Source organism: Culex quinquefasciatus, chromosome 3, assembly GCF_015732765.1.
Source record: "Culex quinquefasciatus strain JHB chromosome 3, VPISU_Cqui_1.0_pri_paternal, whole genome shotgun sequence".
Classification (NCBI taxonomy): domain Eukaryota; kingdom Metazoa; phylum Arthropoda; class Insecta; order Diptera; family Culicidae; genus Culex; species Culex quinquefasciatus.
Window position 1 is genome coordinate 9,680,810 of NC_051863.1, and position 19,591 is coordinate 9,700,400.

At 35.9% G+C, this 19,591-nt stretch overlaps 2 protein-coding genes across 7 annotated transcripts in view; one reads left to right on the top strand and one right to left on the bottom strand.

The window, feature by feature from the left end:
* The window catches only part of LOC6048873 (pseudouridine-metabolizing bifunctional protein C1861.05), a 402,385-nt gene that overhangs the window by 168,671 nt on the left and 214,123 nt on the right, over positions 1-19,591 (top strand). The gene's annotated exons all lie outside the window — the stretch shown is intronic.
* The window catches only part of LOC119768882, a 272,264-nt gene that overhangs the window by 117,569 nt on the left and 135,104 nt on the right, over positions 1-19,591 (bottom strand). The window lies entirely within an intron of this gene.

Here is a 19,591-nt window from a genome sequence, read left to right on the forward strand (position 1 = left end):
TTCATTTTTGCCATCGAAAAATGAACTTCTTTATTCGACCTCGTAGACCCACCTTCACGTAAACCTATCGACTCAGAAACAAATTCTGAACAAATGTCTGTGCCTTCGATTATCTCCGGACTGACTGTACCGATTTGGACCGTTATGGTCTCATTCGATCCGTCTTGGGGTCCCACAAGACCCTAGTTAATATTATGAAGTTTAGAAAAGTACTTCAAACGTTATTCTAAAACCCAATTTTAGCTAAGTTTCGGAAAATTGTAAGAAGGGTGGTTTTTGTAAGAAAACTCGTCATACTATATCTAGTTAGAAAGGTATTTTTTTTTTGAAATTAAATATGTCTTTATTGAACTTTCTTATAATAATTACATTTCATTTACATTCTAAGTGGTATGGCCTAATGCTCTTCATCTTTGTTATATTTTTCGTTTTCTTATTTACTGTTCACATTCATTTATTTACTTCAAATTGTTTTACATTTTTGCATTGAATCGAATACATTTGGGTAAAAAAGAAAAAAAAAATCACTTTAACAACTAATCCTAACTTAAAACTAAAAAAGTAAATTCATTGAAATATTCAAAATCATCAGAACGAGTAAACTACGAACTGTATTTTAAGATAAATCCTCCAAGCGTTCTTACTTGTTCCGCACGAGTTTTGCAACCAAGCAATGTTGTTGTCATTTCGATGAAAATGTTCAGAAGTTCTTGTGGTGAAAACAGGTCACTACTGCCTTCATCCGTTGATGCTGGTTGGTTTCCCTCGGTTGCTGACTGAAGCCAGGAGGTGCAACTGCAACTTTTGCCGCTGATTCAACGGCAATGGCTGCAGATTTGGAACCACTCGAACAGATCCCGCTCCAGGTGACGCCAAAGCAGGAAAATCCACGTCCGTGTATGCTGGTGGTGTTTTGCGACGATTTGGTTGATGCCTCGTCGTCGCTTGCTGCCGAATTTTTACAAACTCAGCTCGTTTTGGGCAGCTTCGATTCTTGGTCGAATGGTCGCCGCCGCAATTGAAGCATTTGGCTTCGATGTTCTCGTTCATTGTTTCGCAAGCTTGTGTTTTGTGCTCACCTCCGCAGGTTGCACAACGACTCTTGATGAAACAGTTCTTTCCACCATGTCCAAACTGCAAACAGTTCGAACACTGCGTCACGTCACGGTGCACTGGACGATAACGTTCCCAAGTCACGATGATGTTGAAAATTGCCCGAACTGCTTTCAGCTCAGACGGCGTTGTCGATCCTTTCTCGAGATGAACCAGGTACAGTTGATCACGATACTTGATGTCCTTGTTGTGTCTCGTCATCTTGAAGACTTCGATCACGTTCAACTTAAGAGTTTTGAGCTCTTCTTTCAACACACTCACATCCATGTCATACAGGCCTCGGAGGACCTGTTTCATGGGGCGTTTACCTGGATCGTCATGGCTGTAGTATTCAATCTTGGTGTTGTTCAGGAAATCCCGAACGTAGTTGTAATCCTTTCTGGTAGGTAGCAGAATTTTGAGTCCATCAGCACACAAGCGAATGGAAGCTCGTAAAGCACCAGATTTGATAAATCCGGTCAGCCACTTTCGCACCGAATCCGATGACGATGTTTTCACATAAATGGGTGGCAACTTTTCCCGTCGTTCAAATTCTTCCTTCTCGCTCACGTCCACGGGGAGGGTAGCGAACTGGTTTCCAGACAATTTTTGAGCGTCCTTGCTCAAACTGCCTGGCTTTGCAGGTAGCGCTTCGGCATTCTTCAGCTTCTTCAAATCTGCCGATCCTGCTGGTGAGGACCGCCTCTTTTTCTTGCCGTGAGGCATTTTTGCACTTTTTAAGCACTTTTTTTGGTTTGTGAGGGACGCACGTCTGACTCGCTTCTCTGCTGATCGCAGACAGTTAGAAAGGTATTTGAAAGCCATTTCCAACAAGTCTAAAAGATTGTAGATCTGACATCCCTATCAAAAGTTTTAAGTACTTTAGTGTTTTAATACACTTTTTGAGGCCGGATCTCAGATATTTTGATAAAAATAAGTGTATGTTATAACATGTATGAGTTTCGAGGCTGTGTTTTGTATTCACTTTATGAATGTGAGGAAGGCATCAACCACCTAAAGGTTGATTAACCCTCTACAACCTAACCCCGCCTTTAGACGGGCTTCGATCTAAAAAATCGCCAAAAATCAATTTTCCAACCGATTTTTGATCTTTTAAAAGCATTGGAAAGAAGAACTCTTCAAATTTTAGAAAATTTATGGGTTGGAAGTTTAACTTGTTTTATGTGACTTTGCCAATGTTTTTAAAAATGTCATTTTTTTAGGGGTGAACTTTGGTTGAGTTTTTTACTAACATTTTCTATATTTTCAGTAAACAGAAATATGCAGTAATTTGTGTAGTGTCCCAGACTAGGCCTCTACGCATTGTTTTGCAATTTAAATGATGATGTGAAAAACATACAAAAAATTGAAAAAGTGACTGTAAAAACGTGAAAAAATTAGATAGGCAAAATGTAATTATATTAGGTGATAGAATAGGCCAAATACTACCAAAAACAAACATAAACTAAACACGATAAATGCAAATTAAAATACTAAAAATAAACCAAGAAAAACATAAAACAAGAGAAGTAAAGTTTTTCGTAGAACAAAAATTGCTCAAAATGACCTCCTGAACACGCGAAAAATAAATATTTTCGAAAAAAAATTTGGGCAGTAGAGGGTTAAGTAGCGTTTTTAATGTAAAATCAAACTTGCAATCAAAAAGTACTTTTTTGAAATTTTGAAAAAGTGCAACATTTTCAAGTTAAAGCCATTTTTAAATAACTTTTTTGAAAGTATTCGCAGTTATTCGTTTTTTTTAATTAGCTGCCATGTTTGCCAACTTTTCAAAAAAAAAATTAAATGCTGTGAAAATTGTCTCTATTTTGCTTTTTTGAATATTGTTGATAAGACGATAAGTTGCTGGGATATTGCCATGCAAAGATTTAAAAACAGGAAAATTGATGTTTTCTAAGTCTCACCCAAACAACCCACCATTTTCTAACGTCGATATCTCAGCAACTAATGATCCGAAATACAATGTTAAAATATGAAACATTCGTGAAATTTTTCGATCGTTTCGAAACAATATTTAAAAAATTGAATTAAGACTAACATTTCAAAAGGTCATAAAAAACAAAAACAGTATTTATTCAAAAATTTATAACTCGGTCAAAGATTTTTTGCACATTCGAGTTGGCATTTGATGTCCACTAAAACATATCAAAAAAATAAAATAAAAAAAAAGTGTTTTTTTTTTGCAAATCAAGCTTAGTTACAAAAGGTGAAATTAAAAACTACCAATTTTTTTAAATGTTCATTAGATGACGCTTAGAAAAACTTATTTTTTACAAAATTTGAACTTCTCTGGTGTCTCTGAAACTCAATTTTGACTAACTTAACCCCCTTCGATTTTTCATCTCAATAAGCCCTTTTAAAAAGTATGTTGTGAATTCAAAAATATGAAAATGTTTTTCACACAGGTTAATAGGTTAGGTCAGGTTAGGTTAGGTTAGGTTAGGTTAGGTTAGGTTAGGTTAGGTTAGGTTAGGTTAGGTTAGGTTAGGTTAGGTTAGGTTAGGTTAGGTTAGGTTAGGTTAGGTTAGGTTAGGTTAGGTTAGGTTAGGTTAGGTTAGGTTAGGTTAGGTTAGGTTAGGTTAGGTTAGGTTAGGTTAGGTTAGGTTAGGTTAGGTTAGGTTAGGTTAGGTTAGGTTAGGTTAGGTTAGGTTAGGTTAGGTTAGGTTAGGTTAGGTTAGGTTAGGTTAGGTTAGGTTAGGTTAGGTTAGGTTAGGTTAGGTTAGGTTAGGTTAGGTTAGGTTAGGTTAGGTTAGGTTAGGTTAGGTTAGGTTAGGTTAGGTTAGGTTAGGTTAGGTTAGGGTTAGGTTAGGTTAGGTTAGGTTAGGTTAGGTTAGGTTAGGTTAGGTTAGGTTAGGTTAGGTTAGGTTAGGTTAGGTTAGGTTAGGTTAGGTTAGGTTAGGTTAGGTTAGGTTAGGTTAGGTTAGGTTAGGTTAGGTTAGGTTAGGTTAGGTTAGGTTAGGTTAGGTTAGGTTAGGTTAGGTTAGGTTAGGTTAGGTTAGGTTAGGTTAGGCTAGGTTAGGTTAGGTTAGGTTAGCTTAGGTTAGATTAGAAATTAGAAATGTGAAAACATTGACAATTTTTTATAACACTTTGAAAAAAAAAAGTGAAATTTCACAGCCCTGTCTGGCGAGCCTAACTCCCCAGGTATTAAATCCAAATTCTGGACGGAAACACTTTGGGGGCCAAATCCCGAACCATTTCCCGCTTCCCCGCCCAGCACCAGAGAGAGCCCTTTATCGTTTCGATAGTGAAACGTGATTTATGTGGCATAATTTGTTGCTCAAATGAGTAATAGGAAAAGTTTTGGGTTCAACACGGCTAGACTGTTCATCGTGCCTGCGTCCTTGCCTGCGCCGATTAATCAATTAATTTCCCAGTTTATGATAGGTCAGTTTTTTTTAATTCTTAAAAAGATTGATCGATATTATAAAAAAAGGATTTAAATCCATTGAGAATACTTTGAAAATCTGGCAAGCAAAAAAGAATCAAAAAATTTAGTCCTCTTCAACGGCTCAGATTAGCGACAATTAAAAAAAAGGTAGGGTTTTTTTAAACCCATCTCTCGTTTCATGACACGAAGCTTGATACAAATAAAGTCGTAAAAAATCAGTATCACAAAGCGTGATGGGTTTGCTCAGAGGTGCTTAAATTCTTGTTTGAAAAAATAACCACATTTTTAACATTATCAATTTATGAAATCTAATCTCGTCATGGTTTTAAAAATACCCAGTTTTTTTTGCAAATTTGACCACCTCTGTTTCACCGTGTAACTTTAATTAAAAAAAAGCTCAAACCATCCCCACGTGGACTGACGTCTCCCGCCCATCCGATGAGCACTAAATACCGACTATCAACCATCAGGCCCCGGAATACGGTCCGACGTAAACATCAACGCGCTGTCCTGGAGGGCTGATTGTCCTGATGTGCAACCATGGCAGCCAGCCAGCCAGCCAGAGATGGTAAGATAAGCTTTTTCCGCTGTCACCCTGCCCGACCAACCAAACCCCTTTTTGAAACACGTGCAAAATCCGTGGGTGGTGCTGGATGGAATCGGTGACAGTGAGTGGGTTGTGTTTTGCAAATCAACGCGGCCCCACCCAAAAACGACAAACAACAAGGGGGGGTGCTGGGCGGTCCAGCGATAAATTTTGCTCTTCGGCGGGGGGGGGGGACATTACTCCGCGAGGAGGAGACGACTCTCGGGACACCGATGATGACGGTCTCCGCCGGAACCGGATGGCTAGCTGGCGTAAGCGTGATGGCTGACAGATTGGCACTGGGTGTTGATTTGGTGGAGATGCTTATTTTGCTGTGAATTCAGATTTTAATTCTTCGATATTTTAAGGGGGAAAGTTCGTTGACCGAACGAATAAACAATTTTATTGCGGAAGTATTACATTCTTGAACATATCCGTGAAGTAACAATGATTTGGGCTACTCACTGTTTCATTCAAGAAAAATTCAAAAAACGGTCACCTCTTCAAAATATATTTTTACCGAATTAAGAAGATGAAAAACCCCGTTTAAGTTTAGATCAGTAACAATTTTTCCCAATCTTGGGTATTAGATTGGGATAGCCCTCACGTTGCTTCATACGACTCAGAAATTTAAAATCCAGACTGACTTTCCAGAAGGTCTAAATTTTATTATTTTGAATATTTGAAAATCGAAACTTACAGGCAGTTTGATTTTTAATTATTCAAAATATTTTTTTCTAAGACATCAAAATTTCACAAATTTATAATTTTTACATTGAAAATTGGACCTTTAGTTGCTGGGAGTTTGTCATTAGAAAATAAAGGGTATGAAATCTCGGCTTCTGTAATCTGTAGGAAACTTTCTGAGTCTTTTGGAAACAAATATTTTCAAAAATTTACACATAAAAAAACTAAGTTTTGAAGCCAGAATTGGGCCAGAATTTCCAAAAATTCAAAACACATTTTTCAAGCAATAGCACAAGATTTCAAAAGAATCATACTGATTTTTTTTCTTATAAAATGCGTCATTTTCTAAATATATCCACTTTTGGGTATATTTAGAAAATAACGCATTTGATAATGAAAAAATCAGTAATATATATTTTTGTAATCTTATTGTATTACTTAAAAGATGTAAGCTTAAAAAAACCATGTTTTGAATTTTTGAAAATTATTTTTTTTTGATTTTAGAAAATTGATTTTGCTTGTTGAAAACAGTTTAATACTCAATCCACTTCAATACATTCAACTTCGCCAATGAAAACATCTCGAAAAAAATTTATTTTCCGAAATTAAGATTTTCTAAATTTATTCCAGACTCGATATTCCGAAGCCTCGATTATCAGAAGACTCGATTATCCAAAAATCAAATCATTGCCTATTGATTGCCTATGAGATAAAAAAATGCATATTTTCAATAGCATTACCGCCATTTTGGTCGCCATCTTGGATTTTAAAATTTTAAATCACTTTAGAGTTATTTAGGGGTGATACTTAAGTTCAACAATCATAAAATAAGACAAAGATTTTTTTTCTTTTCTTGATTCGACTATTCGAAGTGAAATTTTACCAAGGTCTTCGAATTATCGAGCGTAGACTGTATTTGAATAACACTTTGTTTGTATAGCTGCCAAATTTGTGTGAAAACTTATATGGGCAAACCAGTTATGCAAAAAAGCTTCAATGTTCATAGAGAAGCCTCCTAGAAAGTTTATGGCAAATAAAAAAAAGTAAAAATGTCTTGTAAATTGTTTTGAAATCGACCGAATTCGACATTTTTTTATGATAATTTCAAAGTTTTCTTCTTGAGAGTATGTAAGGTTTGAGATTATCTTAAAAAGTATCCACCTGGTTTGTAAATGGCTCCTGAAAAGAGTATTTAAAACTCATTTAAAAAAAGTGCTTCCACAAACTCTTTATTTTTCGTCACTTCTGATATTTTTTGACTATTTTTTTTCCTATTTTAGATTACAAATCAAAAAAGACAATAAAAAAATTTACAATAAATTTTGAAAAAATATCAACATTGTATATGTCAAAAGAATACAGATTTTTGGGTTACTTTTTGCTAATTTTATTTTTAATTTTTAGGTTATCATGTAAATGCCGAGACCTGTGGTGTAGTGACGTGGTTGCCTCTCACCCAGTCGGTCTGGGTTCGTGGAAGGAAGCTCAGGTGTAATAAGAGGTTTGCAATTGCCTCAACAATCAAGCCTTCGGACACCATGTTTCGAGTAAGAATCTTGCACTCAAGAATGCCAAGGCAATGCTGTAGAGCGAATAATTTGATTTTATTTTTCATCCCATAATTTTGTAAACAATTTTCAAAAATCGTAAGTTTGACAAACTAAAAACATTGTATTACAAGTTGTGTAGTTTGATTTACAATAAGGTACGGCATAGAAAATATTGTCATCGCAAGTATAGGATAACTAAGTTATATGAATTAAAAAAAGCCTGTCGAATGGAATTGAAAAATTTGAATTTTAATTCTATGAGACTGAAAATGGTTCCAGGTATTATCATAAAATAGAAGATCACGAAAGATATTTTCAAATCAACAAACAGTTTTTTAAATCAATGCTATTTATCACATTTCACGTAGATAGAAAAGACTTTCTGCTTAAATTGCTCCCCATAAAAACAACGATCAGCCTCCCCACACCCAACAAGCTCGTTAAAATGAGAATCCCCCTGCTACCAATGTTCAACAATCCTATCAAATGTTCGGTTGCAAACGAGCCAATGATATTATTTTCGCGAACACCCTTGGAATAGTAATGTTCCGGCCTTCCCCCTCTCGAGAAGTAAGCCTCCCTCGCGCAATTTCAATTTCACCCAAATCTCGCGGAAAAACCCGGAACGGTTTTTGGAGTCTGGTTCCATTTTCCGGTTCACCGCAGGAACTAAGTTCGCATTCGCCGCCGTGTCGAACATGTGGCTTGTGAGGAGGGGAATACATCCGTGGAAAATCGTTTTCTTCCTCAAATTATCGAGCTGTTTTTCGTGTCGAGATCCTGGCAGATCGTTGTTGGAGACGTCGGGAACGGATTGAATTTTAATGTCGTCTAATAGTCCTTTTTACATTACCATAAAGTCTTGAGAGGTTTTTGGAGGGGGACAGAATCTTGTTAGGGATTTTCCGAGGCAGTTTGCCTGCATGAACGATTCGTAGAACAATCCACAAGTTTTCGAAGCTGGTCGAATGGTTGAGCAAGTCACAGACAAGTAAAGTTTTTTTTTGTTAAATAAATTTATTGAGTGTACTGAACAGCACAGCAATCTGACCTGTCAAAAGCAAACATTCCCTGTAGTTTTGTCTTTCGTAAAAGCCCAAATAACACAAAGCCAGAGCAATCCGACATGGGTGGATGAAGGATCCCAGGGACCCTAAAATTCTATTACCATTCTGTCAATAGATAATGTAATTCTACGTCAGCACCAGCTTTCTGCAATTTTCTAAAATCTATCGGTCTGTACCAGAGTGACACATCCTCAATTGTTTGCAGTTCCAAGACATGAAAATGATTACAAGACCAGTATTCTACCAGGAATCAAACTCAATGTTGCATTTAATTTACATTTCCCATAAACTGCCCTGAATGTCGTTAAATTTTCTGGTACTTCTGCTCTAAGGAACGTATGGTTTCCACCTTCCAACGACAAACCTGGAAAATTGGAAGAAAAGAGCTTACGACCCGTTTTCCCAGGTCTTCACCGAGGTCCCCGGACCCGGACAGGTGCATTATTAATGGAGAAATGTTACCGAGCAGGAAAATGTTGTAAAATCTCCTCCTGTGCAAGGTGGAGCTTCTAAGCTTTCCCAGAAATTGTGAGAGAGAACAACGAGCAGCAGCCATGTGCACTTTACATAATGGAGCAGGTTGAGAATTAATTCACTTGAGGACTTGTTCCGAGAAAGTTAGATTTGGCTACATGTCAACGTAAGCGTGTCGGGATTTCTTAAAAACCACTGCATGAGTTTTCTTTTAATTTTAAGTTCAACCACCCAAAAGTTCACCAAAGTCAGTTGCATAATCAAAGAATGCAATTTACGCCACACTTTTCGACCCCCATCTCGAAACTTTTTAATCATATTTGTTTGCACATAAATTCCGCTAAGCGATCTCGACTTTTTTTCCCCAGTTCTCACCAGCATTCCTCGTGGCAACTTTTTCCACGGAAGAGGCGAGCGATGCATAATTCTGTGAAGTTTATTAAAAATGTTTCTTGGAGCTGGCTTCCCCTCCTCTCGTGATGCAACAGCAAACGAAAGGACCAAAGTTTTCCCTCGATGGAATGTTCGGACGATGATATTGAACTTGGCAGTCGGGCACGTTTCTTCGGCGTGCCGCCACGTGTACGAACCCAATAACACAGTTCCAATATTGACCTAACCTTCACGGGGAGGCCGCCGCGCGGTCGGGCGATGGGATCAACGGTTACGTAAATTTATTCAGTATCACGAAACGGCCCAATGCCGACAGCCACTCTCTCACGTGGGAACACACATTGGTGGACTTAATTCGGACATAATTGGGAATTGATTGGACACAATAACTGGATGGATTTAATATAGACCACCGGATTAGGCCTGCAACCTGGGTGTCGCATGGCGCAGATGATTAAAGTACGAAGTATATTTTGTAAACTTGAAAAGTAAGTATCGATTTAAAAAAGTAGTTTTTGTCTAATCTAATCTAATCTAATCTAATCTAACACAAACGCAGCCAGTCCGATGAAAGCATGCTGGAAAGTCTTGTGATTAGATTACGCCCCAAGCACTTTTCTTGTCATTATTAATAATTGCAGTACATCCGAGAACACCCGAAAATGTATTGCAAAAATTAAAGCGGCCAGCCCTACTACGTTGTGTTTACCGCAGAGAGGATTCTGAGAACGGATCACATTTCACAGAATCTACAGGGGAGGAAGGATGCGTGGACATACCGTACCAAACGCTCCTGTTTACAGTTTCATATGTGTTTTGTATGATGTGTAAAGTGTAAAATATAGTGTGGTTATATAATCAAATAAATATAATAATGCAATATAATGATCATTTAATAAAATCCCTTCACCTATATATAATAACCAAGCACCCAAGTACATAAACAGCGACACAAAAGAAATGAAAATGAGCATGCAAAATCAAGACAGCGCGTCCCCGTGGTCACCGCACTAATGATGCCATTATTTAATTATAATAACCACGCACCCAAGCACACAAACAGCGACACAATAGAAATGAAAATGAGCATGCAAAATCAAGACAGCGCGTCCCCGTGGTCACCGCACTAATCCGATTTAAAAAAGTAGTTTTTGTTTGAAAAACATTTTCTCACCAACTTTAGGCTCGAGTACCAATGGTTTAATTCTCACCAATTTCGCTCAAAGATTCTTAAAATGACTCAAAGAACCGTTTTCCGATTATGGAGCAGGAGGTATTTTTTTTTTTTGGCACTCTCCCCGATCAGGTGGAAATAACTGTAAAAGTTCTGTTATTGTCAGGAGGTCAGAACTCATTCTATTATTAAATGCAAGAAAATCCGATAACAGAGAAAAAATGTTCCCAATAACTCGATTTAGTATTGGAGCAATTCTCTACGAAATCGGTCTTTTTTCTTAAATTTTAATTTTTGTATTTTTTAATCCGACTGAAACTTTTTTGGTGCCTTCGGTTTGCCCAAAGAAGCCATTTTGCATCATTAGAAAATTCAAAAATCAGTATCTTTTGAAGCAATTTTTTGATCGATTTGGTGTCTTCGGCAAAGATGTAGGTATGGATATGGACTACACTGAAAAAAAATGATACACGGTAAAAAAAATTTGGTGATTTTTGAAAAACTGCGACTATTTTCAAAAAAGTTACCTAAAAATAGTTATAACTTAAAAACGGTGCACTTTATCAAAAATTCACTAAAGAACTTTTTGATTGCAAATTCGATTTTACATCGAAAAATGAAGTTGAAAATTTTTTGCGACCAATATTCGATTTTTTGACAAAATCTGTATTGATTCAAAAAATCATAAATCGATCAAAGATTTTTTGCCCATTCTGGAAATTTCTGAAAAGTTGGTATGATATGTCCTCTAAAACATATCAAAAAATAAAAAAAATAAAAATAGTGTTTTTTTGCAAATTAAGCTTTAGTGACAAAAAAATAAATTAAAAATCACCAATTTTTTTTACCTTGTATCATTTTTTTTTTCAGTGTAGTCCATATCCATACCTACAACTTTGCCGAAGACACCAAATCGATCAAAACATTGCTTCAAAAGATACAGATTTATGAATTTTCACATATCATTTTTGTATGGACAGCTGCCAAATTTGTATGGAAAATTATGTGGACAAACTAATGATGCAAAATGGCTTCTTTGGGCATACCGAAGGCACCAAAAAAGTTTCAGCCGGATTAAAAAATAAAAAAAAAAATCGAATGACCGAAATCTCAGAGAATTGCTCAAATTAGCAAATTTGCAAATGATTCGATCAAACTATTGGATACTTTGAGGGGTGCATAAAAAATTATAGGAATCAACTTTCAAATTTTTCACCATTCATACAAGTTATGATTTAAAGACCACATTTCATGATCAAAATAATAACCTTGACAAAATTGGTCAACATTTTCCCATAGATCTGTCCATATTTAGCAAAATAAAAAATACAGTCAAGATTCCATTATCCGAAGCCTCGATTATCCGGAGTCCGACTATCCGAAGGTTTATATGGGACTTCGGAAACCTCGAAGGCTTATATGAGCATTTCTCTATCAAAACCGGAAATGGATTTTATTTGTATTTTTTGATTGGCTCAAACTTTGTGGGGGCCTTCCCTATGACCAAAGAAGCTATTTTGTGTCATTGGTCCACCCATACAAGTCTCCATACAATTTTGGCTGGCTGTCCATACAAAAATGGTACGTAAATATTCAAACAGCTGTAACTTTTGAGTGAATTTTCTGATCAATTTGGTGTCTTCCGCAAAGTTGTAGGTATTGTTGAGGACTATTGAGAAAAAATAGGTACACGGAAAAAAATGCAGATTTTTTAATCAACTTTTTTTTCGCAGAAACTCAATTTCCCAAAATTAGTTTTTTTTGATTTTTGAAATTTTTTTATATGTTTTAGGGGACAAAAACCGGCAAACTTTTGAGCCATGCTCAAAAAATCTACCACCGAGTTATGTTTTTTGCAAAAATAGTGATTTTTTGAAAAAATAGTGATTTTTTGGAAAAAAAAATAAATTTTATGCAAAAACATTTTTAACATATTTTTTACTTTTTTAAAATTGTGACCATATGGTCATTATAACATTTTTTCCAGGAGTTTTACAAGAGCTCTTCAAGATAGCTACAGCATAGCAGTTTGGACCACGGTAGGATAAAACTCTCTTTGAAACTTCTTCAGGAGTTGGGAAGAGTACTTGAAGAGAGTTTTATCCTACCGCGGTCCAAACTGCTATGCTGTAACTATCTTGAAGAGCTCTTGTAGAACTCCTGGAAAAAAATGTTACTTGGGCATGGGTGACCCTTTCTAAAAGTATTTGTTTTGAAAAGTTCAGAAAATTTGCTAAAAAACTGTCTAGGAGACATTGAAGATTGGACTTCTGGTTGCTGAGATCCGTTGGCTTAAAGAAAAAGAAACATTAAAATTGAAGTTTTCTAAGTCCCACCCAAACAACCCACCATTTTCAAATGTCGATATCTTAGCAAATAATGGTCCAATTTTCAATGTTAAAACATGTAACATTCGTAAAATTTTATGATCTTTTCGAAAAAAATTTTTTTTCAAAATTTTTGAATCAAGACAAACATTTTAAAAGGGCCATACATTGAATATTACGCCCATTTAAAATGTTAGTCTGGATTAAAAAAAAACAAAATAATGATACAAATGTCATACGATTACCCAGTAGAAACAGATCACGTTCTAAGAGTTCGCCCCTCATGACGGTTCCGTTTGGTTCCGTTGGCAGATCGGTGATGCGTTCTCACGGTATGAGATATAACGGGGTTCCATTCCCCGGCGGAATACAGTGCACAATTTTTTCGCTAATTATCTTCTTTATTCAATGTTATCACATTCCAATGTTTCTCACCATGAGACATTAGGGTGGAATCGAAAATTGATTTTTTCAGCAACACATGTTTTGGGTCCTTTTAAGGGTCCCAAACAACCTCCCAAAATTTGAGAGCGATTAGTTCAGCGCAAAGCGAATGAAATTTGTATGGAAATTACTATGGGGAAAGTTGCAATTTCACATTTTTTTATTTACAAAATTCATGTTTTATCATTTCATGAAACTAACACCGTAGAAGTATAGCCCTGAACGTCCTGAGCAACTCTTCCGAAGACAGTATGGTGCCAAATGGCTTCTAACAAAAGTTACAGAGCGTCCAAGAGAGACATTTCGAAATACTCGGTACAAATCATACTTTTTGCCAACACTGCGAAGTCAAGCGGAATCTTTCCAAAACTATAATATATTTAAGGATTTGGGGTGCAACTTAACCAAATAATGTCTTCTGAACACTTCTTCACGACGATTTTAAGTAAGGTTCATCAAAATATAAAAACAGTCATGCCTATTTTGTATTTCATGGTTCCTTAGGCAATGTTGGCAGAATATTTGAGTTTCACTGATTATTTCAATACACTACTTTTGAAAACTCTATATCTTTTTTATGACGCATTTTAGCACCAAACTTTCTTCGGGAGAGTTGTTCAGGACATTCAGTGCTATACTGCTAAGGTGTTGGTTTTATAAAATAATAAAACATGAATTTTATAAATTCAAAAATATGAAAATGACTAGATTACACCATAATGAGACATGTGTTGCTCTAATTTATACGGTTTCCCTCCTTCTGGGTCAATAACTCGAAATCACTGCGAAATTATATTTGTTTTGTCTGAAAATTTCCAAGTTAATCAAATCTACTATTTATTTTCACAGTAACACATCTTGCTTGTAATTTCATCAAGATCATTGTCCAATGTCCATAGCTTCGCATAACGTACACTTACGTTCTGCGTAAAAACATCAAAAGCCAACACTGTTGACCAAGATAAATCCTTCCCATTAAATCTTGTTTTATTCCCCAACCATAATCGCAAAAATTGGGTCACCGGCAGCCTTTCCCAACTTATCTTACCTGTACTTCCAAGTATGTGTGTGCGTGCGTTATAATCCGACGATCCGTACGAGATAATTCCTTCCGGACCGGATACGCCACACCACAAATTTGAACGAGATTCTTCGTCTTCACCTACTGGAGCGGACGGAAGAGGGCGGTCTTCCCTCTCGTCGTCATCTTCAGCGAGAATTGCTCTTGAAATGTTAGGAAGCCAGCTGCTAGGTGGTGTGAACTGTATTTGGCAAAATGCCTCAGGCCTCGCATCCAAATTTATGCCTCTGTTTTCGTCGGAAGTGCTTGCAGTTCCAGTACTAGGGATACGGGATCGTTCCAATATAACGTAACTTAAAATTTATTCGTTTAATATCCTGCCTTCATGATGATTTTTTTTCTTTATTTGGTTGCCTAGTATGTTACGTAATATTCGAACGAACCCTCTACAACTAGAACGATGAGGACGAGCGTTAATTAACGACTTGCGTTTTTTCGAATGATCTGAAGGACGATAAAGGTAGAAACCAACTGACATGCTGAACAGATGTAGCAGAATCTTCACTCATTCGATGCATGATGGAGTTAGAACTTTTTTGAATTTTTTCTGTACTCGTTCCTCAGTCCTGATTTTTTACAAAAAAATAATTGTATTTTTTTCTCTTTTCCTTACAGGTAAAACCTCCAAATAATATCGCAGCTGCAAATCCAAGATTCGCTCCCACGCCCCAAAAAGGTTAACGACTTACAGCTTTGCGGTAAATTGACGCCAATTTTGTTTTCCTACCCAAAAGTATAGAGGAAAAACTTGGATCCTAACACAGAACCTAATCACGTTTCTTCGCTTTGTGTGCCGCTCCGGATGAAGTCATGACACGCCATCGCCTATCATGCTCATCACAGTGCAGTGCGAGAGGGGGATGTGGAAAAAGTTTCCAGTTTATTTTGCAATCAAATTGAACGGTGTTTTTTGAACTCCCGCTCGAAGTGAATGACCGCTAAAACGGCGGAGAAAAACTTTTGCGGCCACTCGGTGAATGTCCGAGTTTGTTTGTCGGAACTCAAGCGGAAAAAAATGAAGTGTGTTATGTTGCAGACATGACCAGTACGACAAAGAACATTATCAATGTTTTTTTAAGTTCAGTTTTTTAATGGTTTTTCTATGTTTATAGGATTTGAGTTTTTTTAGTTAATTATACTTTATTGAATCTTTCTTATAATAAGCACATTTGATTTACATAATAAGTGGTCAGCTGTGGCTCTTCAGCTTTAGTTTGCTTGTTTATAGGATTTTGTCAGTAATACTCTTGGTTCGCGGAGAAAAAAGAGTTCCCAAAATCGTTAACAAGCGTTCATGAAAATAGGATCCTTGAAGTCTCATGGTACGATTTTGAAAAACGTATCATAATATTTGGACACTTCGTTCGTGCTTCCCATTTTCATTAACGCTTGTTCTTTTTCTACTTGCTTTGCATATAGATCCTCAATATTTTCGAAGTTGATGTCAGTAATGATTTCAGTTTGATCAAGGTCTGATGGATTTGTGCTGCCTGAACACGGTCCAATCGACAGTATTGAATTTTAATGAATTCCCTGCCAATACAAATTTTAAAAGCTGAGAAATTTTCCTAAAATTTTCTCGATGAGACTTTCGAAATCAGGAATTATAAAGCCTCACAAAGTTTTCGAATCTATAAAAGAGCAATTCCATATCAAATAGGGAATCGGTTGTACCCGACCCTCTCCGATTTCAATGAAACTTTGTAGACATGTTATCCTAGGCATATATAAGCCATTTTTGTGTATAAGGAGTCAGTTACACTGTTCCAAAAAAACATTTTCAGTAAATGATTTTTGTATTTTTTTTAGGTGAGTTGCTCCATCCTGCATTTTTCGTGAGTCTTTTTGTAACATTTATTTCAGGCTATTTTCACAAAAATTTTGAACGAAAAAAAATCGTGACTTTTAAACTTAAAAATCAAAAAATCCCATAAAAGTGGAGTGTTTTTTTCATTCAGTGTATTTTTTTCGGAAAGTCCGTCAAATTTCCTACAAGTTTGTCTTTGACCACTTTTTGATACGATGCAACGGCTTCGAGGTACAGCAATATTTAAATTACGAAATACAAAAATATTTAAAACACTTACGCCCTTCTCAAATGTCATTATCGAGTGTAACTGACTCCTTATACACAAAAATGGCTTTTATAGGCCTAGGATAACATGTCTACAAAGTTTCATTGAAATCGGAGAGGGTCGAGAAAAAAGTACCTAAAAAATTCCTGTTTTGGGCAGGAATTGCTCAAAAGTGTGTTTGTTAAATGTTACCTGATTATGCTAAAATTTTCCACCGACGGTATCTCGGAAACTATTGGTCTGATTTTCAATGTTGAAAAATGACTTTTTTGTGAAATTTTGTGATCTTCTGATAAATTCAAAATTTTTAAATTAAGTTTTAGGTTTGAAAAAGTTTTTATTTAAAAGATAAAAAAAAATCACAAAAAATCACACCAATAACTTCCGAGATATTCGTCAACTAGTCTCAAGATACAGAATTTCCTATATTTACATACCCTATTTTGTGTATGACCAGCCTCCAACCTTGTTTGGAAGAACGAATGATGCAAAATTGTTTTTATTCAACTTGGTTTAACTTAAAACTGATACATCTGAAAAAAAAATAAGTTTTTTTTAATGTTTTATTGAATATTCTGGGATTGTCAATATTAAATGTTAAAAATCTTTAATAAATGGAACATTTCTTAACATCTTTTAAAATACTTAAATTTCCGTTTTGCTCAAAACCATCACATCAAAAAAGTCTTTTATTTTATTGATGTGATGTGTCTTGCTTAGGGGATTTTAAAACAATTCAAATTTCTAAAATATAAATTAAATAAAGATAACTGAATCAAACATTTATCAATTGAAAAATTTATAAAATTGACAAAAATGAAAAAAAAATATTTATTTTATTTTACTTTGTGTGTTAAAAACTGCTAACTTTTTTCAGAAACAGCACAAAAAAAAATTATTATGTTTTATTCAAGCAGAAATAAGAAAATTATTATGTGGGAGACTTGAAAATGCAGTTTTCATAAAAAATAATGTCACTGTATTTGACATTATTGCGACTGAAAAGCTTTTCCAGATGTTAAAATATCAATCTGAGGTTTGATGGTTTTTCATTTTTTTTCAGGGTTTGATTTTATTTCAAATATATGCAAAAAAATATTATAAATATTTACTTTTTTTCAATATTTTGTCATCGCCATTTTGGTCGCTATGAAGAAAATAAAAATTCTAAATCACTTTAGAGTAGTTTAAGGATCATACCAAAGCTCAACAAACAAAAAAAAAGACAACGAAAAAAAAAAATGTGTTTACGCGTTTCGATTATCCGAGGTGAATTTTGTATTGAGTTGAGTTTTTGCTAAATAAAAGTTTATTAAAAAAGTGTTTGCTAAAAAAAAGTTTATAAAAAAAATCGGGAAATATGTATTTCCCACGTGTCCATTTTTTCAAAATAGTCCTCTTTAATGCTTTGCCGAAGACACTAAATTGATCTTTCTGATTCAAAAGTTACAGATTTTCGAATATTGACGTACCAGTTTTGTAAGGACAGCTGTCAAAATTGTATGGAGACTTGTATGAGTGAACCAAAATGGTTTCTTTTATCATAGGGAAGGCTTCCACAAAGTTTGAGCCAGCTCAAAAACTACAAAAAAATTAAAATGGTCGAAATCGGCCGATTTCATAGGGAAGTGCCCAGTTATGTGTTTTCAAACTTACAAGTGGAAAATATTTTTAAAAGTTTTATACAATTATTTAATAAAAATTGTTTTTTGTGTCAAGACGTAAAATTTTATTCTTCTACTGCCATAATTTTGTACTTATTTACATTCCTGATTCCTGCTAGCAGCTTTACCTTCAGGAAGCCAATCATGCGAATCATTTGAAGCCAATTTGAATACATTTTAATTTCACTTCCCGGAAAATCGCGTTCCAACACCAAAATTCCTCCCCCAAGCACTTCGTGCAATTGCCAACTCTTGTACGCGACGCTGCTCACTTCCTTAAGATCGCTCCAGATATAAACTTTTCCCATTACTTCCTAACCCCCTCCCCCTGGGGAGGCACCAAAAACCAAAGGTCCCTCACTACATGACCAAGTTTTCACTTCCCGACAGCCGTGTCGAACGTCGCAGATGAACCAGGACCAGAAAGTTACTCGGAAAAGTCCCTTTGGCTGATTGCGGAGCCCCCGCGCAAAACTTTGCACGTCGTTCCACATTTTACAAAGCTGTGACGAAGAAGCTTCTGCACGGTTGAGAGTCTTGCGACGACAGTCATTACAGTTACTTCCGCCCCGTACAACTCAATCTGTGTTGATGTTTGACAGTTACGGGGTGTTACGCGCGAATGGAGCCAGTGCTGGCTGTTGGGAAGCTCTAAAGACGGGTATAGAGTCGATATAGGGCCAGTGTAAATCTGCAAGCATTGAATAAAACAAAGTTTTTTTCCTAGATTAATGTCAATTTGTTTTTTATGCTACTGAGTGTTCGAAAACGCCTCCGATAGGGTTGACTTGTTTTCGACCAAAATAAACTTGTTCCAAGAAGCATTGTTTTGCGTGATTGTTGTTGTTTCAAAATACAGTCGACCCAGTTTCCGGCGTGTGAGCATGGTGTTTTTATCGGTAGCTCATAATAAAAAAAAAGGAAAACTTGTTTCGAGAAGTTGGTTTGAATTTTATCTTCGCCAGCCAAACGCCCCCCCGGGGAGAATCCAATTTGGCCGTTGTTGTTGTGATGAAAACGGTAACCTTGGAAGTTATTCAAAAACTCTGTAACAACTTTTCAATAGGGCGAAACCCTCAGATGTAAACAAACTGAGTTTTTGTCAGAATCATATAAAGCGAACAAAACTGATTCTAAAACACCCTCCATCATCACAAAATTCCGAAAATACGTAGTTTTACAAGCAAAAAACAAAAGGGCTAATCAACAACATCAATCAAAACAAACCAAATTGAGTTTCCGCCCTTGTGCTTTCATCCAATCACGAGGGGCGAATGTAGTGTTTTCTGCAAGTTCCGACGTATATTTAGAAACACTAATTTTTCGTTATAATTTAGTGAATTTTAACCTGACAATCCTCAAAATGGATCAAAATGTATGTTTTTGATGTCTCTGACCACAATTCCACAAAAACACACAGATTTGTATGATCCTAAATACATAACTTTTTAATTTCAATTATTGTAGTATCGGATCTGGTCTGGATTCACAAACTAGATGTGAAGGTCCATAATTTACCGGTTCTTGGGACATCCGGGGATTCTAGGTTGAGCATTTGCAGGACAAAA